Raw genomic sequence first — 27,647 nt, forward strand, 5'->3', positions numbered from 1 at the left:
ATTCAACAGGAGTTGCAATGGGTAGTCACAATACAGCTGACACGCCCAGCAGTGGGAGAAAGGAGAACCAGGCTCTGCTGAGTGCACACAATGGAATCCCACACTTTCCTAAAGCATAAGAATGGACTGTGCCACAACTCATGACCTTGGGTGGATTTGAAGGGTCAATCACCAAAGGACAAATGCTGTATGAGACCATTGTTACCAAAAAAGAATAATAAATGTCTCATTCCCTAAGAGGCAGATTTTGGTGGCTAACAGGCATGGGAGCAGAAGGGAGGGGCGGGGATGGAATGAAGCAGAGGTGCTCGGATGTACAGGTAATAGATGTACAGGTTATAGATGTAGTTCATGAGGGGGAAGAGAATTTCCTAAAAGAAGGAGATGGAGAGGGCAGAGGAGGGGAAGGGGCAAGTTATTGGTAGGGTGAAGTTGTTAAACTTGTGGGTTACAAAAATGATGTTCTAATAGGCAAACCCCTGCCTGAAAATAAAAACTAAATTTAAAAAAGAGTACATAGACAGGGAGTTAGCAAAAGTTCACACCTGATTCAGAAGAGGCCACAGAAGGAGATCTGCTATTGCTAATGTCCGATGGAGCGTGTCTGAAAGCACAGGATCCTAGAAAGATGCTTACTTGTGCTTGACTGACTATGCAAAGTCATTCGACTGTGTGGGTTTTGATGAACCATGGATAACATTGGGGGGAAATGGGAATTCCAGAACAATTCACTCTGCTCATGAGGAACCTGTATAGACAACAAGGCAGGCATTCTGACAGAATAAGGGAATGCATCCAGATTTAAAATCAGGAAAGGCTTGTACTAGGATTTGATCTTTTCACCCTACTTATTCAACCTGAGTGCTGAGCAAACACTCCGAGAATCTGAGCTACATCAGGATGGACGGGAGGCCCTCCAGCTATCTGCGATACGCAGAGGACACAGGCTTCCTTGCTGAGAATAAAGTGGACGTCAAATGCTGAGTGGCAGAAGTGAAAGGACACAGCCTTCCACAAAAAGAAAGCAAAACTCCTCCCAGACAGCATCGTGACAAACAGAGGGAAATTGGAGTTGTCCATAATGGCATTTTGTGAGGAGTTAGGTCCTTGGGGGCCACCCTCATGAAGTCGTGTTATATGTTTTTTTCATTTTTGGTATATGAAACCCAGGATGGAAGAACCAATAGAGATAGCAAGTAGAATAAGGGATTCCAGGGGAAGGGGCCCAGTATTTTGTGTGTGTGTGTGTGTAGCGGGGGCGGCGATGTCAGGGAGTCTGTGAAGAAAGATGTTTGGGAACTGATTATGCTAGCAAATGTACAATTCTCCTGGGTGTGATTGAACCATGGAATGATATGATTTATGCATCAATTCCCAATTAAGAAGAAGAAGAAGAAGAAGAAAGAGAGAGAGAGAGAGAGAGAGAGAGAGAGAGAGAGAGAGAGAGAGAGAGAGAGAGAGAGAGAAAGGAAGAAAAGAAAAACAAACTGCATATTTGCTTGGATCCATAGAAATGCTCATGGAAACAGCGGTCCAGAGGCCCATGAATGTACTCCACTGGACACATCTGCCGCCCAAGACCTCTTCAAGGACGTCAGTTTGAGGACCGAGGTGCTCTGACCCTCGCCTTGGTGTCTCCATACACCTCATCAGAATGTGAAAGGCGGACCATGAATAAGGAAGGCTGAAGAAGTGATACTTTTAAATGATGGTGCTGGCCTCCCCACCCTTGGAGACCGAGGCCACGAGTTAAAAACAATGGAGACTTTAGACTCTGTCCTTCAGAGGGGTACAACATCCTTCATAGCCCACACCAGAAGAATCTCTGATTTGGAAACTCCACTAAGCAAACTGGAGGTCACCTTAAACACCTGTAGCAAATTAAAGAAACAGTAATACTCCCTTGGATTTAAGACTGAAACACCCTAGCATGAGAAGAAACAGATGACAGTTCCCCCAGATGATGGATTTGGACGCCTCTGGACTCTGGTTCAAATCTCTTACTTTGAGGGTGTCCTGTTAATGGCCACTTAAGACTACTGTACAGTTGCTATCGTCATGCTCTCTTCGCTTTTTCTATCATGTCTTAGTCCAGCAGGCTTGGGTCTATCTTTGTAAACGAATGTTATTCAAAGTTTTGTCCTATTGCCAATCCTTGTGTTTTAAGTCTGTACAAGTCAATGATCCATGTATTTTTGCTTTAAATCTATGTCCTACACGTGTTTAGGTTCCTTTTCTCAGCAGTATTTCAAACTCTATACCATTGGCTAAATCAATGATACTATCTTTAGAATAACCATACGCCCCACAGGAATAATTTATCATGTACACCAATAAACCGATAACGATGTCTTTAAAGTAGACAAGAATATACATAAACCACAGATACTATGCATGGATTTTGAGAATGTGCTTAATCATAGCCCTAATCTCAGAACAACTATTTCATAGGATGTGGTCCTACTTGGTACTTGCCCTCATGGATTGACCTCTGAAGATGCGGGTGCTATAACAAAGTGGGGTGATGAAATCAGACAGTGGCTATCAAAAAGAATAGCCTCTGCAGTCTTCGAGGCTTGTCTCAGAATAAGCAGCCTTCTGAGTGAAGTGTCAGCTACGTCCACATGGAAGCAGCACACCAGCCTGAGGTGATCCAAGGATTGTAAAGAGCAAAATCCAAGACCAACGGAGAGAATGCTATGAGAGATTAAATTCTGAGCACCCCGTTTTGCAGAGGGGTATGGATGACAATGAAAGCCCCAAATCCATGTGCAGAGCCCCCTCTCAGATTAAGCCTCAGGTGAATCCTTGCTGACTGTGGACCAGGCATGGGAGTAACCTTGACACCAGAGAGGAGACATTGGCAAGTAGACCAGTGCAGATGTAGTCAGGTTAAAATGTAACATCTTATTGTTTCTTCTTCCTTTTGAACCATTTTAAATTTGTTCTTGTTTCAATTATTTTCTGTTTTCTTTTTAATTGATGTTTTTCTCTTTTATTTTGCTATTGTTGTTGGGGTTTTTTTGGGGGGGGGCTGGTATGCTTTTTCGGCATATGAAATCCAGAATAGGCAAATCTATAAAGAGAGTAACTGAATTAAGTTTCTTAGGGTTATGACAACAGAGTTTGGGGGAAATGGAGAGCTCATAATAACGAGTAAAAGAATGAAGAAAATATCCCAAAATTGATGGTGGTGATGTCTGCACAAGCCTTGAATACATTTAGACTACTGCATCGTATGGTATGTGAATCATGTCAGCAAAACAATTATTTTTTAAATAAATAAATTACGGTGCTGGCCAAGACTATTGAAAACATCACCCACTGCCAGAAGAACAAACAAATCTGTCTTGGAAGAAATACAGACGCAATACTCCTTAGAATCAAGGATAACAAGACCTCAGACGTGTTATCGGGAGAGCCCCAACCCTGGAGAAGGACGTCGTCACACTTGGTAGAGCCAAGGGTCGGCGGCAAAGAGGAAGGCCCTCAATGAAATGAGCAGACACGGTGACTGCAACCAGGGGCTCAAACTTCAGAGCGCTGTCAGGAGGGGGCAGGACCCAACAATGCTTCCTGCAGAGGGTCGCCCTGAGGGGGAGTGGATCAGACGACACCGAATAGCCACCGAAACAGTGCCACCAGGAGCAGAACAGATCTGACGGCACATGGGTCCTCAAGTCTTGCCTGCCATGTGGAGACCTGCTGTCCCACCCTGTGACCTGTGTTCCTCACCTGCAGCCCCTACCTGATGGTCAGCGCAGGCTTCCTAAATGCTGTGACACTGGGCAGGCTTCAGCAGAGCTTCCACATTAGACTAGGTCAGAAGACCTGGTCATCTGCTGCAGACAGGCAGTCTATCACAACAGCTTGATCCACGATCCGCCATCATGGGATGGCGGGAGACCAGGTAGAGTTTTATCTGGATGTTCATCATGACTTGAGAGCCAGCTCTACGGCAGCTAACAACAACAACAACCACATCTCAGAATGGAAGAAACAGATGTATCCAGGCCTCTCCGGTTTGTTTTCACTGAGCTACTGAGTCAGCCTTCGGCCTCCCTGAGGCTCTGCTGCTTCTCCCCAACAGGTGAGCAGGGCAGCCCAGAAGCCCAAACCATGCCCATCCATCCCTGTGAAGGAGTGTCCCCTGGCCACTGCTCAGCAAAGTGTCCCCATGCCCACAGCAACCGGCTAAACTCCCTCTCTAACTGGGAAAAGCTTGAGGCACATCGTAAGAGGTACTTCATTTGCAGAAAGAGACCCACAGCTAAATATTTTCAGGTCACAACTAATTTAACTCTCATGATCAGATTGGTTCTATTCGCAGATGAGTCGTTAGACACAGCTGCTTAAAAGTGAGTTCAAATAAAGTAGCTGTGATGATCTCTACTTCCCAGGAAGGGCTGCGTTACAGTGAGGGCGAATGATTCAACTAGGATTCAGGTGGTTTCAGGTTCAGCCCAGGGGTCCTCACCCCTGACTTCACAAAACAAAAGTTGTTTGAGCTCTATTCTAGACTAGTTACATGGGAATCTCCCCAGGGGAGTCTAGACATCGGTATTTAAAAAACACCACCTCTCCATGTTCATCTGGAGTATATGTCCAACTGCCTCCAAGAACCGCTGCGATTTTTTGCCACAGAAGCAGAAGAATTCGCTATTCCCTGGCTCCCACTACGAAATGCAGCATTTCCTTATTCTGTTCCAATGACATTTCCTTCGATGCATGTGTTCCTTATGGGCTCTGGAAATTGTTATTCTTTGCAATGTTAGCTACAATTTGTTATGCTCCACACACAGTTAACTAAATATCTTTCTGGTCTTCTCTACTTTCAGCCAAGTTCCGTCTGACATCTTAAACCTATCCCCCATTCCATGTCCTCTTCTGAATCTAGCTTAGCCTTTCTCGAGCTGAAAACAAACAAGTGGAAGAAAAATCCAAGTCTCGAGTTGCAGCATTAAAGAACTCTAAGGGCCCAATGCCAGACAAAGCAGGAAGCAGCACCAGAAGATGGAAGGACTACCACACGGAATCACAGTACCCAAAAAACTGCTTGACTTCCGACCATTTCAGGAGCTAGCATGTGACCAAGAATCAGCGAGAGATGCCCTAGCCGCACGGGAGGCGTTGGCCAAAACCAGGCTCTGGGAATTGATAGGATCGAAGGGTAAAACAACATTAGCAAAGCGTTAAGTAAAACTAAGAAAGGGCCCCCTAAGCAGAGGGAAGGGGCGTACATGGGAAAAGTAGAAGAATTACTGCAGGGGAGCATCTCTTCGGAGCCGCAGGAATGGGGAGCCATTGTCTGTTTCCAGTGTGGTCAGATGTTCAGCAGCGTTCACGGACGTATTGTCGGTACATGAAAGAGGCTGCTTGGGCGGAGAACACAGGGACTTATGACTGTGGCTGTGCGGAGTCGGAGGGGCCGAGGTTTCCGCAGTGGCATCTTTGAGATGTTTCACTCATGTCAGAGGAAGCCCAGGCCCTGGAAAAGGACACAGCGGGGCAGCCCCTTGGGCGTGTGGAGTCATGTCTGAGATCCCCCCCTCTCCCTGAGTTCATTTATTCAGTCTGGTCACACTCATTCATTCTTCACTTATCCCTTTTGCCTTTTCATTCTGAGCCCATCTTCTCTGCAACTCTTTCTACTTCGTGTGGACACAAGTGGGCATCTAATCAATTCAAAGGGTCAGGAAGTCAAGGTAGGCAGAGCTTCCTGTGACCCCAGGGCCCCCTTGGCTGGAAGAGGTCTAGTGGCAAAGACATAACCAAACAACCTCAAAAAATGTAAAAAACAAAAAAAAATCCTCTAACCCAATGTCCTTACGATGAAAGCAACAGTCTTGGAGTCATTGGAGTGGGGCTATAAAAAGAGCCCATTTTGTTCTGTTGTGAATCAGATATGGAGCACATTCTAGTTGTCAGGTATGCTACCAGAAGGTTTGTGTGGATTACATATGGTCTCATTGAACACGCACAACACCCTCTCTCAGGATCGTCTCCATGGAAAGCAAGGCTGGAAACGTAAGCCATTTCTCCAAGATGGTACAGCTGCAGTCGCGGGCTTCACCGCTCAACTCCTGTCCATTGAGCCATCTGCCCACTGGCAGCATCTCTGTAGGAAACAGGTGGTGGATGATGTTGCGACTTCAATGAGAAGATCCTGCGCCGTGATTCCATTTCCTGGTCTGTTTCCAAAGGCAGAGAGATGCCCTCACCCAACACTCCCGAAAGGGATGTTTAGATGCGTGAGTTCTCAGCTAGCTAATGTTCAATTCCCTGGAAATCTTCCTTACATGGAGATCCCAAGCCCCGACCGTGACTCGAGAGAGAAGCGCTTGCTGTTTTCTCGAGCTGTCATGTCGTTCTGGGCTCATCGTGAACCCAGATGACAGGCGAGAACGGCTCCGGGAGGGTTTGGGAATCCACTTAATAGGACACAGCAACAATAGTGTCGATGTGAAAAATGCACAAGAATGCCAGACACGCGTGCATCGTGATTGGCACGAAGCAAGGATAATGTTCTCTGATTTGCTTCCAAAGCCCTAAGAAATCCTGGCCCCAAACTGGCTTGATGTGTGGGGCCATGAAACCACACGGGACAGTTAGATTTAGAGAGCACACTGCATGACATGACGCTCTGCAGCACCTCAATCCGAAGTCTCTCTCCTGGTTCCCGTCAAAGGCTTAGTCGCTACATTTCTTACACTTAGAAATGAGGTGACTGGGCCCTAAATGTTGTCTCCGTTGCTGTGACCAGTTTCAGGTCACAGCTAAGCCCAGAAACAAAATGCTTTGAAGGGATCAGACTAACCTTCATTTGAGTTACACTATGCACTTACAGGGACCTGAACATAGAAAGAATACGTTCAAAGGTGGGGCTCGGGGTCCCAAACATAGCAAATAGGACATTGCTCTTTTTCTCCCTTACCCCAGCCATGTGGAGGGTCGAGTCAAGACACATCATTAGGCGTCCCTAAGGGCATTTGACTGTGTGTCACTGTGGATGGCCTTGAGACGGATGGGAATTCCAGAACAATTAATTGTGCTCATGTGGAACCTGTCCATGGAAGAAGAGGCAGTTATGGGAACAGAACATGGGAATACTGCATGGGCTAAAAACAAGAAAGCGTGCATCAGGGTTTTATCCTCTCACCGTCCTGTCCAATCTGTATGCTGAACAACCAGAGCATTTGGGTAAGATGAAGAAGAACAAGGCATCAGGATTGGAGGAAGGCTTATTAACAGCCTGCAATATGCAGATGGCACAGCCTTGCTTGCGGATAGTGAGGAGGGCTTGAAGCCCTTGATGAAGACCAATGGTTGCAGTGTGGATTACAACTCAATAGAAAGAAAACGAATCCCAACTGCTGGACCAATGGGTCACATTGAGACCAGCAGATAAAAGATTGATGTTGCCAAGGATTTCGTTTTGCTTGGATCCACAGTCACTGCTCATGGAAGAACAGTCAAGAGATCAAATGACACACCGCGTTGGGTAAATCTGCTGCACAAGACCTCTTCTAAGTGTTGAAGAGCAGAGGGCCGCTTTGAGGATTAATGTGTACCTGACCCAGTATTTCCTATTCCCCAGAGGTGCATGAAAGTTGGGCATTGAATAAGGAAGACTGCAGAAGAATGGATGCATTTGAATTATGATGCTGGAGAAGAACGCTGACAGTACCATGGACTGCCAAAACAAGCAAACAAGCAAACAAATCTGCGCTGGAAGAAGGACAACCAGAAAGTTCCTTAGAAGCAAGAATGGCAAAGCTTTGTCCCAAGTACCTTAGACATGTTACCAGGAGAGGCCAGTTCCTGGAGCAGAGGGGCAGCGACCAAGAGGAAAACTCTGGACAAGATGCACGGACACCCTGGCTGTAATGATGACCTTGAACAGCAAAGGCGCAGGATTGGACAGCGTTTCATTTTGTGATGCGCAGGTTTGTGAGCCAGAACTGAAAAAACAACGTCCTCTATTTTTGTCCTTGTGGCCCAAGGAAGCAGTAGGAATGCAAGTGCTGCCGTGAGAAAGGGTGGCCACCCATGGCAACCCTGCCACATCCCACCTGTGAGAGGTGTCTCTTGATTGCGCTACATCTGGAGAGTGGGGCTGTGAGTCTCCTCCCCCCACTCTTCCTTCTCGCTTGTTATCTTCCTCACCTGGAAAAATCTTGCAATGTCAGAAGCCAAGGAGAAGACTGCCGTGGCAAGGAGGGGGGGGCTTTTCAGTTCTCAATACACGAATGCTTCTAATTATGAAGGAAGGCTGGGAGGGGTGGGGTGGTGGGGGTCCAACACTGCTCACCAAGTCTTCAGGAGAGAGCACCGATGAGCGTAAACGATGGTGCATGCGTTGGCTTGGGGTATTCGTGCAATGAGTTGACACGATCCCTCTCAACATACAGGTCCACCCAGAACCCCAGAACGTGACCTTATTTGGAGAGAAAGTTGATGCAGACGCAATTAGGGAAGGATCCTGAGATGAAATCATCCTGGGTAGAGGGCAGATCTCAAGTCCTATGACTGGTGTCCCTGAAAGCGGGGGAGAGGACAGAGACGGGACGAGAAGAACACCATGGGACGAAGCCCAGGGCTCGGAGCTGGGACTTGGCCAAAGCCAAAGAGGGAGAGTTTCCTAGAGGCTCCAGAGGGGGCATGAACTCCTAGCCTCCAGCTCTGGGAGAGAGTCCGTGTCTGTCTGAGCAACCCAATGTGCCGTAGTTTGCTAAACAGCCTCTGCTTTTCTTTAACCGAACTATTCTGGCTTTGTCTTACGTTTGCTGTAACGTTGGACTCACCGAGCCCTAAACCAGCCAATGTTATGTGTTAATGAAGTGGACAAAGAGGTTCCCAGAGAGGGATTTGAGGAAGAAGGGAGCAATCTCCAAGCATACTCTTCCAGACAAGGCCTACCAGATGAGAACCATACTCCCTGTGTCGCCTGCAATAATCGATTCACGCACCATCTGACCAGAGTCTATTTCAGGGAAATAGGCTGATTCCACATTCAGACACTTGTAACTGTTCAGCCACCGGGAACCTGCCTTGTCCGCTTCCATCGGAACCAGTCCACATCCCCCCCACCCCACCTTTCATGTTTTGGGCTATATGCCACCTCCTCTGAGAAGCACACCCGTTAGGGTGCTTTTTGGTCATGTGTTTAAAGCTCAGTTCGCACTTACAAACAGTGAGAGGAGTTCATTGGCTCATGTGACTAAGAAGTGAAAAATATGAACACGCTTAAGTAAGGAATGTTCTGATAGTTTGGGGACTTGGTTTATTTCTGTCTCGTTCCCTTTCTACCATGTCAGCCTCATCCTAAGGTTGAGTCACCCCAGGGTTACAAAAATAGCTTCTGTAAGGCGAAAAACACTTCTTTCACATCTGACACAAGCACTGGATAGGTCCGTCTGAGAGTGCGTGCTCACTCCCGAACCAATGACGGTGCCCGAAGGCTGGATGGGCACTCCAGGGCATGCGTTCCGTTTCTGAAGGTAGGAGGTAGCCTCTACTTCTCTGGAACCACGGGGGGGGGGGGGGGCTGGGTTACTGAAAAGGGAGAAGACGACGCCGAGAAAGAACAGTCAAATGCCCGTGACATTCACATCCTCACCAAGTGCCTAAGACATTGTTAAAAATGGCATTCCACTGCGGCTCAGGCAAAGCCGGTCCCCCCTGCCACCGTTTATCCACAGTCTGTTGGTGACACCACTTGCAATCCTCTCCATGTAACAGCCCCCTTTCTGCCCTCCCGGAGGTCCGCATTTCTGGCCCTGCGTCGCCCCTGCCCCGCCTGCCTTCTGGACCTCGTGTGGGGTCAGATGTTGCCTTTGCGCCTTGTGTAGCGGATTGTTCGGGAGCACATTCTTCGGCATCATGGGCGTTGTGTGTCCCCTCTGGTTTGGCTGGAAGGGGACCTCCTGGAGGGGCTTCACTTCCAGGTTTGAAAGGTGTCTTGGGATTCCGCCAAACTCTCTCACACCGAGAGGTCAGGTCTCCATACGGCTTGGATTTTGTTCGACATTTTGGGCTCGCTCTGCCCAAGCCCTGTCATTGTAAGGCCTAAAACAGGTTGTCAGCAGTCCCACGAAGTCGCGGGTCCTACCTTCTCAGAGGGTTCGTCTGTCCGGCATCCGGACCTCCCCAGAAAAGGGCCAGCTCCTGGGGACCAGGGGCTGCATCTTGTTCATATTTAGACCCCAAGAGAGCCTTTCAAGGGGCTGGCGCTTCAGAAAATGTTGTTGCCGTGAAGTACACGGTAAAATGTTGTTTTCATACTTTTGAATTCCCCAAGGTCCTCTTACGCCGCTTTCAGCACATTGAGGAATCCCTTCGCTAGGACGGCTAATCGTGGACGGCGCACACAGGCTGCAACCTGATCCTTTCTAGAACATTTGTCATTTGCAAACGACGCTGAATGTCCCCTGCATTTTTGGTGTGTGAATGGGTAGGTGGTTATAAATAGACATGGAAAAACACCCAGGCGATGTGAACCCGGCTGGTGGCGCCCCGGTGTTGTGGACCCCCGAATATGATCTTTCACACGGTTCCTCCTCGCATCCATTCTGAGCAGCTGTTCAGCTTATTTGTTTAGCAGTTCGGTTTTTCCGCTTTGCCTTTTGGCCCAGATGAAAACTCAAATACAGATAAATATAAATCCCAGTGCTTGGCTATCACACAATTCTCTGTAGGCAATAGTGCCGCACGTCTGTGGGATTGGTTTGCATTTGGAAGCTTTCGAAAGGCCCTGGTCCCACACTCATTCTCCCCTAACTTGAACCAATGGCAGGGACCCTGTGGAGAAGTTTACAGGCGTGGGATGCACCCAGTGTTTTCCTTTAAATAGAACCAGACGGACAGAGGAACCTAATGCGGAGTTTCTCCACAGAGATGGGGCTCTGGGAAGCGCTCACGTTCCCAACTTCTGATAACCCAGCATGTCACCCTTTGTCCTGTAACTCTGAAACTTCGCCCCCAGGTGCCACACTCGTGTCCTGCCCCCATTTCTCTCCTCTCCTGCCCACTCCACCTTTCCAAACCTTATCCAACCCCATTGCCAGACTTGGCAAATCTGGTTGTAGTTGATGATAGACATTTCCCGTGGCTGGTCTTTGTCCCACTGCCTCCCACAGTTTGAAATGAGACCAGATTTTCCCATGGGGACCATGTTACTAATGAGCATGTAGCCTCCCAGCCTGGACCCTAGAAGGTCAAGTCATGCAGATGAGGGAGTGATAGCCTGGCCTTTGGGATTGTTCTGGAAGGTGACACAGCTAACCGGCACCATCACGGACCCCTTATCCCTCCTCTACTTCCGTCTCCAGATGAAACTGATGCTCAGAAGTGAGCCACTGCCGTCTCTCCACCGTGTGAGCGAGCGATTGAGAAAAAGCCTCTCAAGGTTCGGATCTGCTGCATGGTGGGAAACATTTTTTAAAAGAGAAATAATAAACTTGTTCAAATGAAACATGAAGCGGGATTCTGTCAACTGCAGGTCAGAGCCCTAAAGTGCATCCCAAGAATTATTTGAAGAAAACCTGGGATATTGGTGGCTGCTTTGAGACTGAAGGCAGAGATCTCCTGACCCTGATCCGCCCAGGGGCAGCTTGGGCCCCTGCCTCGTCAGACCTCATGGGGAGAGGCGCCAGTGGGAACACCTAGTGGACTAGGACGTGTGAAGGGGGCGCAGAAGAAGCCCTCGGGAGACTTAATGCTTTAAAACGGACAAGGAAAAAAATATTAGTAACAGTCTTCCGCAGTGGCACAGTGGTGTGGTGTGGATGCTTTGGATTGCTGACCACAAGGTCAGCAGTTTAACCCCCCACCCGCCCCCACTCTACAAGAGGAAGATGGACCAGGCCTCCGATTCCCGTGAAGCGTGAGAGTCTCGGGAAGTCACGGGGGCCATTTTACCCTGCCCGACAGAGTGGCCGTGGGTCAAAAGTGCCTCCTCTTGGCAGTGAGGACAGCTACTCTCCTGCCTTGGCTCTGAGGGAGTCTCTGCTCACTTGACGCATACCCTGCTGGTAATGCTCCTCCTGCCAGGAGCCCAGAGCAGCCTGCATTCAGACCGGCTCTCGCTGGGCCAGGCCGCACCCATCCTCTGCTCACATGAGAGCGATCCCGGCACCCCTGGGTTTCAATCAGCTCCATTTCGGTGGGGTTTGTGGGCAGCAAACAGCCCAGAGGCTGCACGGTCAGAGCTGGCTCTGCTCCTGAGGGCTGATGCACAGCCTCGGGGCCCGCTGTCCAAGGAGGGTGGCACAAATAGCGAGAACTCTGGGACGCTCTGGTCACAGTCCTGCCGCTCAGCCACACAGGATTCTACAGGAAAGGACAATGGCTTGGCTAAAGACAATGGCAGAGTCATGGTTCCTGCGCTCGGCAGGGGGCAGGGGGAGCGAGACCAGAGGAGATCTAAGGGCAGGCATGACCTCATGATGATGGTAAATGGTTACAAGAAGAGCTGTGCCAAAAAAGAGAGTTGTCATCATATTTGTGCAGTATGTTTCAGCAGTTTTTAGAACAGCTGCACCTCTGTTGACTTCTGTCATCCTCACACTCTCACTTGCACACAGAAAGACTGGGGTACCCCATTTTCACTTAACAAAGGGCAAAATGAGGCTCCAGAGGCTTGCTGACTCCCATAGGCACATCCAGCAAATCAGACAAACCTTTCAAACAGAAGGTGCTAGTGACAGCTCTATCAGTCAGGGTCGTCCCCCCCCCCCCAAAAAAAAAAAACCCTCACTGTCATCCAGTCATTGCTGACTCATAGTGATGGGACAGGGGGGAACTGCCCCTGTGAGTTTCTAAGACTGTCATTGTTTATGGGAGGAGGAAGCCCCACCTTCTCCCATCAGGGTCCCAGCAGGAAAGCACTTGTACTGTCGGAGACATGGAAACATAATGGGCTATTGGCAAAGGTGCGCAGGAGATTAAGGGAAACCAAGAAGAGATCTAGGAGCATCATAGAGACAGCAACTGACCCTGCCAACCATAGGTCCGAAAGGGCAGAGAGGGTGGCCACTGGAAGCCTAGTGAGAGCTGTGCTTATAGAAGGCCCCAGACAGGAGCTGGGAGAAACAGAGCCACGGCCAAGCCAAAGGAACAAACACCCATCTCTTTCCTCCCACCACTCCCATTTCCTGTCTGTGCCTCCCATTGGCCAAAGCCCCTGGAAGCCAGAGGGCAAGTAGGTTCCGTCGCTGCAGTCCATAAGGTCAACTTCTCACAGGCACTAGTGGAGTAGAGATGTTCAGTGTACGGAACAGAGCCGAAAGGAAATGGAAATTGTCTAAACCATGGTCGGTGGCATGTACTGTGAGGCAGAAACCACACACAGTCCTGAATATGGTGCTCTCATGTCATCTCACATGGTCAGTGCACGTGTGCAGGAAGTGAAACTTTATCGCTCTATATTTTAATTCTACTGCTACATGAAGGCCTTGCATGGCCAGGGAATTATTTAATGTGATTCTTTTAGCCAATGTCTCTAGCTCCCATCAGTCAGCCTTTCCCTGCATGGGTCTGATAAGAAGGTGGGGGAAGAGACTGATAGGATCCCATTGCCTGTAACTGGGAACAGGATTCCTTGCAGTGGCATCCTGCTGTGTATAAAATGAGTCCCCTGAGAAGCAGGAGGAGGGGTCTCAAGAACCAAGATTGGAGCTATGTCCTCTGGACCCGCGATCTCTGGGCAGTGAACTTCCCAGGTCCAGATGTCAGCTATACCATTGGAGCAGCAGCAGAACCAGGAGCCAGGGTGTGGGACTTCCCAACCCATGGAGGGAGTTGAAAATTTGCTGCAGGAGACTGGCTTGCAGAGTGGGGTACCTCCTGGCACTTAATTGGGGAAGTTGGACTTGCCAACCCACAGAAGCGGGCCAGCGTGCCTTCAGGCTAAGGCTTACTGGAGTGGGTGCCTCTGGACATTTAATTCAGGGGGGCTTGGTTTGCTGACTCACAGAGCTGGAGCTGAATACCTTTGGGATGAGGCTTTCAGCAGAGTGGGGCATTTAGTAGCAGACCTGGAACTTTGTAATATGTCCAGGTAAACAAGCATTCTGAGCATTTCTCACTGTCAGTCTCCTTAATAAACCCTTTCAGGATGAATTTTGTCTGCGAGTTCTGTGTAGCGGCTGCAGTAGATAGAAACCAGAGAGTTCAAGTATGGAAGTGAAATGGAGAACATTAATTAAGTACATACAGGCCTCCAATTTGATAGGAGGCAGAAACTTAGTCTCGATTAAGTTTCACGATTCATGATGTCTTCAGACAAGCCTGGGTGCCAACCCAGCTTAATAGCAACAAAGAAAACTTTCCTCAAGGCTTCTAGTATACCCAAGAGGTTTCCAGCGGGCCAAGTCAGCGACTTCTGCCTACACACCTCCACGCTGGCAGCTCTCAAGGCAACCTTACACCCATCAGCTGTCTTGCATTAGACCGACTTCTCGAGGGCCTGCCCCAGCCACACGGTCTCTTTGGGTGCTTATACTCTCAGTTCACTAGAGAGCGCAGGAGACACTTGTTTACAGTAGAACCCCAGATCTCAGTACGAATCCGTTCTAGAAGGCGCGTCAAGATGCGATGTAGTCGAGTTCCAAATCAATTTTTTTCATAAGAAATAACTGAAAACGGATTAGTTTGTTCTCGACCACCAAGTTTTTACTCTAACCTTACTTTTTATATAAAACATTACACAGGAATTTCAAAGTAAATAAGTTCAGAGTTAAATAATATAACTAAAATAAAAAACACATTTAAAAAGTTTTTTTTTTTTAAGAACTATAGTATGGCCCATACCTTGAGACTGATGAGATCTGGATCTGTGGACACGGATGTGGAGAGGAGGGGTGGAGAGAGAGTCATTGTTTGGAAGGGGAATCCGCTTCCATCAAATCAACTGGGAGCTGCTTCTCAGGAGTTTCTTCCCTTGTTGCCATTTTTCACTAGGACCTGGCTGGCTTTCTCTAAAAAAAAAAAAATCTGTCTAATGTGGTCAGCTGTTGGCGTTTCCTTAACAGTTTTCTAAAAGGGTTCACTAAATTATCATCAACAATACCGATAACATGATTAACCAGTTCCTTATCACAATGATACTTTTTTAAAAAAAAACTGTCTTATCTAAAAGCAGTATAAAAACCCACAAAAACTGAGAAAATTATAGTTACTTGAAACACAGCCGCAAAAGGTTTAAACAGCACGTGCTAACAATGCCAACTAACACAAGTGATGGAAACAGGAACTGCTTTTGTTGACAAAAAACACGTGCGTCCGGTCGGATTCCCATGTTTTGTTCGCGCTCCCATGCAAAACGTTCTCGACATATCGCATCGAAATCCGATCAGGTCAAGTACTGCGGCAGTTGGTGGAGTACCGGGGTTCTGCTGCCGATGCTCCCCAGTTGTGATGGTGCTTGGGAGTGCCGACGGTAGGGCTTGTTTCCGTTCTGCCTGCTTGCAGGCTCCTCTCCTAGCAACCCCCCCTTTTCCCCCCGCTCCGTGAGACTTACCATCTCAGAGCTCCACTCTGCAAGCAAGGCTTGGGTCGTCTTTGGAACAAAATCCCCAACTGTATCTGCGTTTCCTTTGCACCCGTTCCCGGGATGAAGGGGAAGGTCCTGCACTACAGGGAGGAGGTGGGCAAGCCGATGACGAGGCGGGAGAGGAGTGCTGGCTACAGACACTGAAGAGGAATCCTGTCGTGTGCACCATCCTGCCATACGCGTGGTGTGCAAACAGGCGCATGGACACGCAGGCTGAACGGGTATAGGAGGGAGAGTAGGAGGAGGCCTATAACAATAGACAGGGTTGACAGAGAACATGGGCCTGTGTCACTGCTGGAAACATATCCATGAATATGGTAGGATATTTAGGGGCAAAGTTTTATATTTATTAAAAAAGTTACTGTCTCAGAAACTGTCAATGGCAGTGAGTTTGTTTTGTTTTTTACTAGTTTAATTATGTCTTTATATATAAATATATATTTATTTTATGTTACATAATATATATGTATTATATATAATTATATATATATAATTTTGTTGGGGGCTCTTATAACAAACCATGTATCACATTTCTGCATATGTTGCCATCACTTTCAAAACATTGTAAGGTTTATTTTTTTTAACCAGCAAAATAGGACATCATTCTGAATTTTGTGGTGTTTATAGTATCGGTTTCATTTTTAAATTGTGATTTGTTGTGACTTCTTCCCTCCTAAATAAATATTTACTTTCATATGTCGTTTTGTATTTGTAAATGTGCATTCTTCTTTCTCAAAGACAAAAACAAAACCCAAACCCACTGTTGGTGAGCCAAGTCTGACTCATAAATACCCTGCAAAGGACACCCAAGCGGACTCATCTTTAAGCTAAACAACTAAAAAACCCTCGCTGCCATCAAGTCCCTGCTGATTCAGCATCACACACACACACACACACACACTCCACCCACCCTCCTACCCCGTGCGTTTCAGAGACTGTCACTTTTGACGTGTAGAAAGCCCAGTCTTTCTCCCAAGGAGCTGCTGATGGTTTAGAACTGCCGACCACGTGGACCGCAGCCCAGCACGTAACCACTACGCCACCAGGGCTCTTTTGGTGCCCTAAAATGTGAGTTCCTGTAATTATTGCTTGTCTGACTTCACCACATCGAGGTAGATAGGAGTGCTTCAGGGTGTGCGTTGCTTACGGGGCACAGTTTTGTGAAGAAAGGTGAATTGATCGCACAGCCAGGTAAATGTAGCCAATGCCACCGACTTGTAGTTACGTGTAAACATGGCTGACATGACAGATGTTTGAGTATACAAATCCCTTCCCCACAATGAAAATCATAAAGATTGTTCATATTTTACAGAAAAATTAAACCAGCGGTTCTCAACCTGGGCATCGAACGGCCCTTTCACAGGGGTCCCCCAGTTCATCACAGTGGCAAAATGACAGTGATGAAGTAGCAACAAAAATAATGTTATGTTGGGGGTCACCACCACATGAGGAACTATATGAAAGGTTCGCTGTATTAGGAAGATTGAGAACCACTGAGTTAAACAAAGGCCCCAGAGATGAAGTTGCTTGCTCATCCTGACTCTGAATGGGTTTCCCTCCAGGTGCGGCTCTCTGCTGCTGTCTTGGCTCTCAGCATTGCTGCTTCTACCACCCAACTCCCAACAGTGTCAGCCAGAGAGACTAAGTAGTTAGCAGAGGTCTCCCCAAACATGTCTCTCCTCCAATGGCTGCCTCTGAAGTAGCCAAAGGCCAGCTGGCGTGGCAGTGGCAGGAAGCACAGAAACCAGTTGTGTGAGGGGCCCACACACTGGCCTTGACAGGAGGGCACCGCAGGGACGGTGAGCGCTCTGGACCCAAGGGCAGGCTCCTAGGGCCTCAGTTTACTGCACGTGTGGCTTCCCCCTCTCCTCACCAGCAGGGGGCAGGGAGGAGTGTGGAGATGGCTTTCCTTCCCGTGGCAGCTCTGGATAGCCCACCTGAGGGTCAAGGTGCACTGGTCAAGGGCAGTGGCCACTAAGGGCATCTGATTTGTCACGCACTTTTGGCCGTAGGCCCAAGGACACTGAGGGCTTGCTGCTAATCAAGGGTGCTAAGAATCACAAAAGCAATGACTGTTAGAGGAGCCCTGGTGGCGTAGTGGTTGCATGTTGGAGTGAGAGCCACAAGGTCAGCAGTTCAAAACCACCAGCAGCCCCACAGGGGAAAAATGAGGCTTTCGGTAGAGTTACAGTCTCAGGAACTCAGAGAGACCCTTATGCCCTGTCTAGAGGGTCGTCATGAGTAGTGACCTGGTGGTTGTGGGTCTGTCTGGTTTGGTTTTAGTAGAGCAGAAAGAAGAGAAATATCACAAATACCCGGTGATTCTCAGGTTTCTCTTAGTGGAAAGGAGCCCCAGTGAGGACCACATGGGGACTTTCTCAAAAAGCTAAATGTATCTAATTTAAAGACTGTTCTTTGCTGAGGTTGTGCCTCTTTAAAAAAAAGACTTTTCCCTCTTGTTAAAATGTGCCTTCTTTTGAAACGATGGTGGTGGTGTTAGATAGCAAGAGGCAGGGACAGAGCGATGGTCCCTCTCCATGCTTGAAGGCCCCCTACAGGAGGTTGGAAGAGAATCAGGTGAGTCCTTAGCCAGCCTTAAAGACTAACCGGCCAGCCCAAACTAGGCCCAGGTGGGCTTAATTCAGCCAATGCGGTCAACCAGTACTTTCGACCATGCCTCCCAGCCAACGGCCTCAAATACTCTGACTTTGAGACCCCCGGCCCTCTTTCCCTTCAGCTCAAGTCCTGTGCCTGCTCAGCCCTGCCTTAGTCTCTCTGGCCTCGGGCTACCTCACGTGGGTGTGAGTCCTACAAGGTGGCCCGTGTTCAGTGACTGTCAAACCTGAAACTGCTTCCATCCTTTATAAAACCCCACTTGGTTCACAAACCAGGCTGTGGCGTGGATTCTTCTTCATGAGAAGCCAAGAACTAAGGTATTTCCCACCCGAGAAACCTACTAGTGGAATAAGTATGCTGTTTGCTGGCACAGATTGAGTGTGCTGGGCATGGTGCTAACGAGTGTGCAGAATTTATCTCATGTAATCACCCCAGGAACCTCAGACACAGATACTGTTCTGAACCCAATTTGACATAGGAAGAACCGAAGACTTGGCTTCCGTTGGCCACTGTCACACTAACAGCCTGTCACAGAGTCAGGGTTCAGGCCCCTCTAAATCAGGCCCTCAGACTGTTCTTGTAGATGAAACGTTGTTTTAAAATGTTCGTTTAGGTTTTTAGCTTACAAAAGAAAAGCCTAGTAACTGGATGATGGGACCTCATGTTTTTAAGTTGTAGTGAAACATGGAAGAAAACATTTGCCATTTCCACCATTTCTACATGCATAGATCCAGGGCCATCACTTCTACCCTTTCCCTAAGCCTGCTTAAAACCAAAGAACAGCTTACCTCGTGTGTTAGTCTGGGTGGACTAGAGAAACAAATTCATAGACACTCATGTGTACAAGAAATAGCTTTATACAAGAGTAATTATATATTGAGAAATCATCCCAACCCAGTCCAGATCAAGTCCATAGATTCAGTATTAGCCCTTATGTCCAATATTAGTCCATAAATTCCTCTTTAGACTCATGCAACACATGCAGTGACACCAAATGCAGGAAGATCACAAGCCAGTGGGTGGAAGGTCTTGCGGATCCAGTGGCAGTGGAAGCATCTCAGCACTGAGGTTCCATCAGCTAAGTTCCATGTGGCTTGTCAACAGGAATGTCTCACAGGGAGAGTGTTTGTCCTGCCTCCAGGACGGAAGGCAGGAGTTCCCAGAATCCTCAGAAGACTATGTCCACACAGAGGCCTCACTGGTTATGAGCTTCTTGCAGGCTAGATGCCACCCTTTTGCTCAAGTGGACAGGAGATTATGTAACTGCCACCACGAGTCAAGACTCTGTCTCAGGCCAATGATGCGGGGGTGAGGCGATATCCCGTTGTTTGGATCTGCATCACTCAAACAGCTGAGAGACCCTAGGATTTCTTCGTGTTTGTTAGTCACTTACACATCTTTTCTGATGACCTGTCCGTTCGTGTCCTCTACCCATTTTTACAACTGGGTTGCTTGTCATTTCCTTGAGGAGGTCTGCAAATTCTCTGTAGATGTTAGATATATGCCCCTCATTGGACACAGGTCAGGGCACCATCTTCTCTCTCATTCTGGGGGTTCTCTTTTTACTCCTTTGGTACTCTCTGGATGCACAGGACTGTTAGGAGGTCCTAGTCACTGATGTTGTCTTCCGTCATGCATTCTTCTTGTGTTTGGTAGTGTGTTTATGCCATACATTAGGTCCCCCCCCCTGTCATTGATGATCTTTATCGTTCTAGGTTTTACACTTAAATCTTTCATCCATCTTGGGTTCATTTTTGTATACAGAATGGAGTATGCATATAGAGTGAGAAGAATTGTTTATTCTTCTGCAAATGGAAATTCCTTTTGGCCAACACTATTTGTTGAAGAGACTATCTCTTCTCTGTTTAATGTGAAAGCCCTGTGTGTGTGTGTGTGTGTGTGTGCACGCGCCCGCACACGTGTGTGTTTAAAGAACATGTATTGGTCTCAAAGTTTGCACGACCAAGAGCCCCTGACAAAACCTACCCAGTTCATTTGACGGTTGTCTGGGGAGCAGCAGAGTGACCACAAGTTGTTGTCGGTGCTGGTGGTGGCACCTTCCAGCCGATTCTAGCTCACATGATGCTGCGCACACCACAACGAGACATTACCCAGTCCTGCGCCAGCCCCACGATCGGTGTAACTGAGCCCATTGTTGCAGCCCTGGAAGTGCATCTAGCCAAGGCCCTCCTGGGTTTTGACCAAGTGTGGTGTCATTCCCCGGGGACTTGTCTCTCCTGATAAGGTGTCCAAAGTAGACGAGACAAAGTCTTGCCATACTTGCTTCTCAGGAGCATTCTGGTTGAACTTCTTCCACGACAGACTTGTTTGTTCTTCTGGCCGTCCGTGGTGCTGTGAGCATTCTTCACCGGCATCGTCATTCCAATGCGTGTGTCTGGCCCAGTCTTCCTTATTCGACGTCCAACTTTTACAGACGTGTGGAACAACCGGTAAAGTAAAAACAAGGCTTGGGTCAGACACATCTTTGTCCTCCAAGTGAGGACATTTTAACGAGGTGATCCTTAAAGAAGATTTACCCAATACAATGCATCTTGTGATCTCTTGATTGCGGCTCCATGAGTATCCATTGGAGAGCCAATCAAGACAAACTCCAGGATACCGTCAATCTTTTCTTCCTTTATCCCGATGCTCCCTATTGGTCAGTGGTGAGGCGTTTGGTCTTCTCAACATTCAGTCGTAGTCCACACTGAAGGCTGCAATCCTTGATCTTCATCAGCAAGGGCTTGAAGTCCTCCTCACTGTCAGAAAACAAGGTGGTGTCACCTGCACATCGCAGGTTAATAAGCCTTCCTCCCATCCTGATGCCCTGTTCCTCTTTATATAATCCAACTTCTTTGATTATTTGCTCGGCATACAGATTGAATCCGTATGGTGAGAGGGAACAACCTGACACACACCTTTCCTGGTTTTTACCACAAAAAAATTACCCACAGGAAATTGTAAAAGACAATTAGATAGGGAGAGGACATGGCGGGGAAGATTCTCAGCATCTGTGAGACTTGAATCTAGGGGAATTCCTTTGGTGTGGACAATGATTGAGGAGAGGAAAGGCGCCCTTCAGAAAAAAATTCCGCAAACAATTCTTCTCACCTGCAGGTCCCCTGGGACATCTGGCTTTGACAATGTGCTTCTGTGTTGCTCTAAAAAAAAAAAAAGTCTCCACATTCCTCACAGAAGTGGGAATTTCCAGGTTGTCCCTCCCACTGGCTGCTGCCGCTGTCCCAAAGCAGTGAAGGGGGCTCCGGACACACGGGATCACCCCTCCCGGTGTGAGAGCCTGCTCCCACTAAGGGGTCTTCTTGTCAGTGGCTGGCTGGCTGGTGAAGGTGAGAGGAGGAGAAAAATCTGGGACGGATACCAGGGCAACAACAAGAAGGAAACTGTTTCCTAGGTGACGGTGAGGTGGGTGGTTGGAGCTGGGACTGTGGAATTCTCTCCCGCCTGGTGCCTAGCGCCTAGCTCCAACCCCGCCTGGATCACACCCTGGCTTCCTGGATTGGGACCTCTCATGGTCATAATGACAGAATCATACAGATGAGGGAATTTATTCAGCGCAGTAGAGCAGTGCTCTGTTGGGGTTCTAGACTCGGATTGTGGGCACATGATTCGCCCTGTGGGCTTCTGTTGTCATGACTGTAAAATGGGGCTAATAATAGGATCCACCCCTTCGAGTTGTACAGGAAGCACATGTAGACTGCGCAGCTTACAGCAAGTGCCTGGGAAGCCTTAAGCCTTATTCTTACCCTGTTCTAGCTTAATAATGCAGAGAGCGGGGCCAGGGGGAACCTCATGTGGCCACTTTAGGAAGCAGAAGACTGGGGATGGCCAGCGCCTGTCCTGAGGTTCCACTAATGGGAAGAGACAATACTGGAGCAGGAAGGCAAGCCTCGGGACTCGGAATCCAGGGTTCTTTCCACTCCGTCGTCTTGCTGCCCTTGCGTCGTCTACATAGTCCGATGCCTGGTCCTGCCTTTGATGTCATCTCCATCAGAAGTCCTAGCAACAGAGCATCTAGGGCTCAACTCTTCCCTGGTGTTCCTGATAGTTCACCTGGTAAGCTTGCGCTTTGTAGTCAAGCCAGGGACCTCAGGGATTGTCAGGGGAATTAATAAGCATCCAGAAAGGAATAGTGTATTTAAGCTTGTGCAGACTCCTGTCCTGTCAGTAGATGGCCATCAGTCTGGACTTACGTCTGCTCTGAAAATACTGACAGGCGGTTTCACTGTCTCAGTAACTCAGGTAGCCACTACTGGTACTCCTGAGTCATACATTATGGATTATTATCAGTTGTGTTGTCCATTAGTTATGTTAAAAGGGATATAAAATTCTGGGAAGAACTTACTTTAGAATCCTGCTGGATACTCAGCCCCCAATTCCACACTGTACTAGCAACGTGGCTTTAAACGAACCAACTCGTTTCCCTGAGCTGCGTTCTATGGCGCTGGATGCGTGGTGACGCTTATAAATAATGTAAGCACACGTACATCTGCGCGTATGGTTCATGAAACCCTGCTGACAACGGATGACCGTGCTGGTATTTAACATGCGAGTGTCCTAGCTTGGGACACCACAGCAACCCCAAGTCCACCACAGTGTGACCAAAGGACCGACAGGGGAGAAAACCAGGGCTGTTCTGTGTTGCTGTGAGGTGTCAACTGGTCCTGACCCATAGTGACCACAGAGAGAAACTCTGCCCAGTCCTGTGCCAACCTCACACGTGTTACTTTTGCCTGAGCCCATCCTTGCAGCCACTGTGTCAACCCTGCTTGTCGAAGGTCTCTGGGGTCTCCTGGCAGCAGGTCCAAAGTACAGGAGACGGATCTGTCCATCCTTGCTTCAAAGGAGCACTCTGACCTCACTGCTTCCGACACAGACCAGTTTGTCCATTAGCAATCCATTGCACTTTGGATATGCTTCCCCAGCACCACAATTCAAATTCATAGATCCTTCTTGGGCCTTCCTTATTCCATGACCAACTGTCATGGATGACTGAAAATGCTGTGACTTGGTCAGGAGCACCACAGTCCTCAAAGTAACCTCCCTGCTTTTTAATCACTGGGAGGAGGTCTCCGCAGCAGATGTACCCAGTGCAATGTGCCTTTTGCTCTCTCGACTGCTGCTTCCATGGGCGTTGATTACGGATCCAAGCAAGATGAAATCCTTCACAACTTCAGTGCTTTCTCCAATTAGTTTACCATGATGTCACCTACTGGTCCAGTGGTCTGGGTTTGGGCCTTCTCTGCATTGAGGTGCAATCCACACTGAGGGCTGCAATCCTTGCTCTTCATCAGCAAGTGCTTCAGGTCCTCCTCATGTTCAGCAAGCAAGTGGATGTCCTTTGCATTTCGAATGTTCATCAGCCTCCTCCAGTCCTGATGCCACACTCCTCTTCACAGAAGCCAGCTTCTCTGATGATGCGCTCAGCTACAGATTGAATACGATGGTGAGGGGATACAACCCTAACACACACCTTTCCTGATTCGAAACCAGGCAGTGCTCCCTTGTTCTGTTCACACAACTGCCTCTTGATCCGTGTAAAAGTTTCACGGGACACAACAGAAGACATGAACAATATGTATAGAACACCAGGTTCAAAGTGTCACTCTACGACGGATGGCCTTTCTCCTCACAGCATGGATTCCACCTGGTGCTTTGGAGTCCAGTGATGGCTGCTACTCAAGCGAAACCGGAAGGGACCCAACTTTGTCAGCTGTGGTGTCACAGAATGAGTGCACTGAGGAAAGTGAAGGGCCAATCGCCTGATAGACACTTCTTCCCCCTCTTGGAAAACATGGGCAGCATGCACCTCGCACGGCAACCAAACCGCCAGCCTGGCAGACTAGGAAAGAACCAGTCCCCACTAAAGACTGCGACCTCCCATGGTCCTTTGAAAGGGCGGCTCTCTTCAGAACCCTGACTATAATCCAGTCTCACACATCAAGCTCCCGAGAGGACTCACGACGGGGGTATTCTGAGGGTCCTACACCAGAGGTAAAATTTCCTGTTTCTGTTATCATTCCACAAATCACAACTTTTAAATGTGGTGCCTGTGTTATTCTGGGTAGACTAGAGAAAAAAATCCAGAGACACTCATATGTGTGTAAGAAAGAACTTCATATACAAGAAGAATTGGATATTGAGAAAACATCCCAGCCCAGTCCAGATCAAATCCATAAGTCTGATATTAGCCCATAGGTCTGATGCCAATCTATAAATTCCTCTTCAGACTCACACAACACATGCAATGACGCCGAATGCAGGAGGATCACAGCCCAGTGGGTGGCAAGTCCTGTGGGTCCAGGGGCGGTCTAAGGATCTCAGCGCTGGCGTGGGTCTCCCGTGGCTCCTCCAGCTCCATGTGTCTTGTCAGCAGAAAGACTGTGTCCCGCCTCCAGTGAGCTATTTCTCTCCTTGGCACCTCCAAATGAGGTCATCAAGCTGCGACCTGATTGACTGGCTAGACTCCACGCCTTCACAAGTTGACACCAGATTATGGAACTGCCGCAGCGTCTGCTCCTGTTTTGTTGCCTTGGGGACATGACACCCATTTTGAACTGGCCACAGTCCTGCACGAAGCATATAGGGTGCCATCACATCTCCAAGTTTATTGTATGTTCACCCTCACCTTAGTACCTTATCAGGCTAGAAGCTTCCTGAAGGCAACATGAAGATTTCCAAAGTTCTGTGCACATGTGTGCTGAGGAAAGGTTTGCTGATGCCAACAGTTCTCGGTGACTCCTCCTTTCCTCCCTTAAGCTCCTCCCTGCTGATCTGTTGATCACATCCACAGACTTGGGCCCCTGGCAGGATGTTTGGACTACAGAATCCTTCCGGTTCCCATGCCCAATTGCACCAGAAGTTAATATCGGACTAAAACATGCCAATAAAATTCAATCTCCCAGGAATTTGGGACTGCATCCAAGAGAAAATTGTTACATATAAAGCCTGGAATTGAGGCCTGGCCATTTGCCACCAGATCTAGGCATGCGTGCAAACACACACACACACACACACACACACACACACACACACACACCAAGGCACAGAGAGAGACAGTATTCAGGAACAGAGTTCTCAGAACATGTGTCTGGTCCCTTTCTGTGTCTTGTCAGCTTTTCTTTTCTTTCTTGTACGTCGCAGTGTGCACTAAAAGGGAGTTCATGATACTGAAGCAGCTCAACTGGATCTTAGAATACTCATCATTGGGTTTAGGGTCCGTCTTAAACTCAGGACAATCTCATCTTAAGACCTTCAACTTAATTACATATGCATAGACCCCATTTCCAAATAAGACCACTATTAAGTTTATGTGCTCTCATGCTTTGGGTAAAAGTTTGCAAAGCAAATTAGTTTCCCATGGGATCGTGTGTACATAGAATGTCCCGTGGAATTGACTGGGTTCCCTACAATGTGTCTGCGCACACGCACACGCACACATTCCTTGTCCACATTTCTGACCTTAGGTTTTAGTGAAAGACCTTAAAATAAAGCCTCCCTTCCTGAGTTTCTGTTGTGGTTAAACTAAGTCAAGTCTGTTTTGTTGCTTGCAACCAAAGACTCTTCACTGGAGGCCCCTCCGCCCCCCCACACCCCCTTGAGCAGGGAGGAGGAGTATGAAAGGGAGAGTAACCCTTTCTAGAAAGCTAGAAGGTGGTCTGTTGGCAAAGACTCCACATTGTGGAGCCTTGACTTTAAATAATGAAAAGGGGGAGCTCACATGGGCACTTGCTAAGTTATTTACTGGGCTATTTATAGGGTCACTAAAGCTCCCTGGCAGTGGGTATCAGTGGAGTTTAATTACTTATTGTCTTTCATGGATACCTGATAAGCTCATTCTCTTGTGGGTGCAGAAAAGACTTGGGAAACAAAAGATGAAATGCAGCCTCGGCTGGTCCTTTTGGCGAAGCTTCCCCGACTAAATAACCTTCTCTAGAAGTCACCAACATCGCTTTCTCTTGGCACCAGGAGCTGCCATGTCCCGGGCTCTCAGAGTTACCCCAGAAAATCAGCCATCCCCACCCAGGATGGTCAATTCAGAAGCACCCAAGAAAATGCTCAAGACAGCAGGCGCACCCAGAAATCTGTGCTGTGCCCAAAATTGTTCAGGTTGGTGAAGATAAAACTCGGGCGCAGGACCACTCTGCTCATCTCCAAAGGACTAATCTGTGGAAGGAGCGTTGGATTGGTGCCAGGAAGAGGGCTCCCTTGGGAGCAGACTCAGAGGAGTCTGTTGGCAGAAGGTTTTAAAGGAGAGACCTTGGAAGCAGCCCCTGGGAGGAGGACAAAGGAGGTGCAATTGGTGAGACCGAGTAAGTGGGTTATGAGGCAGGCCCACCCCCGGCCTCAGCCAACCCCACCAGGAGCTCAGGAGCTGGGATGTCGTCCACAGTTGGTTCCCTTCACTCTGAGCTGACCAAGCCTCCCCCCTTGGATGTGGGCCACACCAGAAAGGGCAAGACCTTGGATAAACCAGCTCTCTGCAGCCGAGGCCAACTGAAAATGCTGACAACTGCTGTTGTCTGTTCTCAGCAATCTCGGCAGCTGGGGAGACAAGTCCTTCCATGAAGAAGGGTCTGAGGGGACAGCACAGGGTCCATCAAAGGTAACTTCAACCTGTAGAAGAAAACCCAATTGGCGGACACTGTACCAAGTCACGTTCTAGCTCAGTGTCGTAGGCTGTGGGTCAGTTGCTCAGCCTGTGAGTCCCTATTCAAGAAGCATCTGTGGAGGCCAGCTTTGCCGAACCACTTTCTAAAGGCCACTCTTGTTCTCAGACTAGCTAGCCCAGCACTTCAAATGCCAAACTGTGTTTTACTCACCATATTGTGCTTGGGATCCGGCCTACGTAACAGGGCTTTCCAAAGTGAGGAGTACCCCCCTGGGGGCACTGGAATGGGCTAGGGGGAGGCTGCAAAAGGTGACTATATTGTGGTAGTTACATAATCTGCTGTCAATTTGAGAGGATTAAGAGTGAAGGGGTGGGGTTTAGCCTGTCAATCAGGGCACAGTGTGGTGATCTCATATGGAGGCCCTAAGGACATAAATAGGTCCTAGAGGCAGGACCATGCCCAGTCCCTGTGAGATATTCCTGATGAGAAGCCACATGGAGCTACAGCCAGAGCCCTGGGAGTTGGAGAAGCCACGTGGAGACCCACACCAGCTCTGAGATGCTTCCACCACCGCTGGATTCATAAGACTTTCCACCCACTGACCTGTGATCCTCCTGCATTTGGTGTCATTGCATGTGTTGTCTGAGTCTGAAGAGGAATTTCTACATTGGTATCAGACACATGGGCTAATATGGGACTCATGGACTTGATCTGGCCTGGGCTGGGATGTTTTCTCAATGTTCAGTTGCTCTTGTCTGTCAGCCGGTAGACTGAGAAGCAGTCTCACGCACTCATGGTTTTGCTTCCTAGAGGCTGCGTGACTTCATAGCAACCCATTTGCACTTAAC

At 48.4% G+C, this 27,647-nt stretch overlaps 1 pseudogene; it reads right to left on the bottom strand.

The window, feature by feature from the left end:
• Positions 1-254: 254 nt before the first annotated feature.
• The window catches only part of LOC142455580 (pre-mRNA 3' end processing protein WDR33-like), a 65,667-nt pseudogene continuing 38,274 nt past the window's right edge, over positions 255-27,647 (bottom strand).

The sequence above is a fragment of the Tenrec ecaudatus genome, chromosome 8 (genome assembly GCF_050624435.1).
Source record: "Tenrec ecaudatus isolate mTenEca1 chromosome 8, mTenEca1.hap1, whole genome shotgun sequence".
Taxonomy (NCBI): domain Eukaryota; kingdom Metazoa; phylum Chordata; class Mammalia; order Afrosoricida; family Tenrecidae; genus Tenrec; species Tenrec ecaudatus.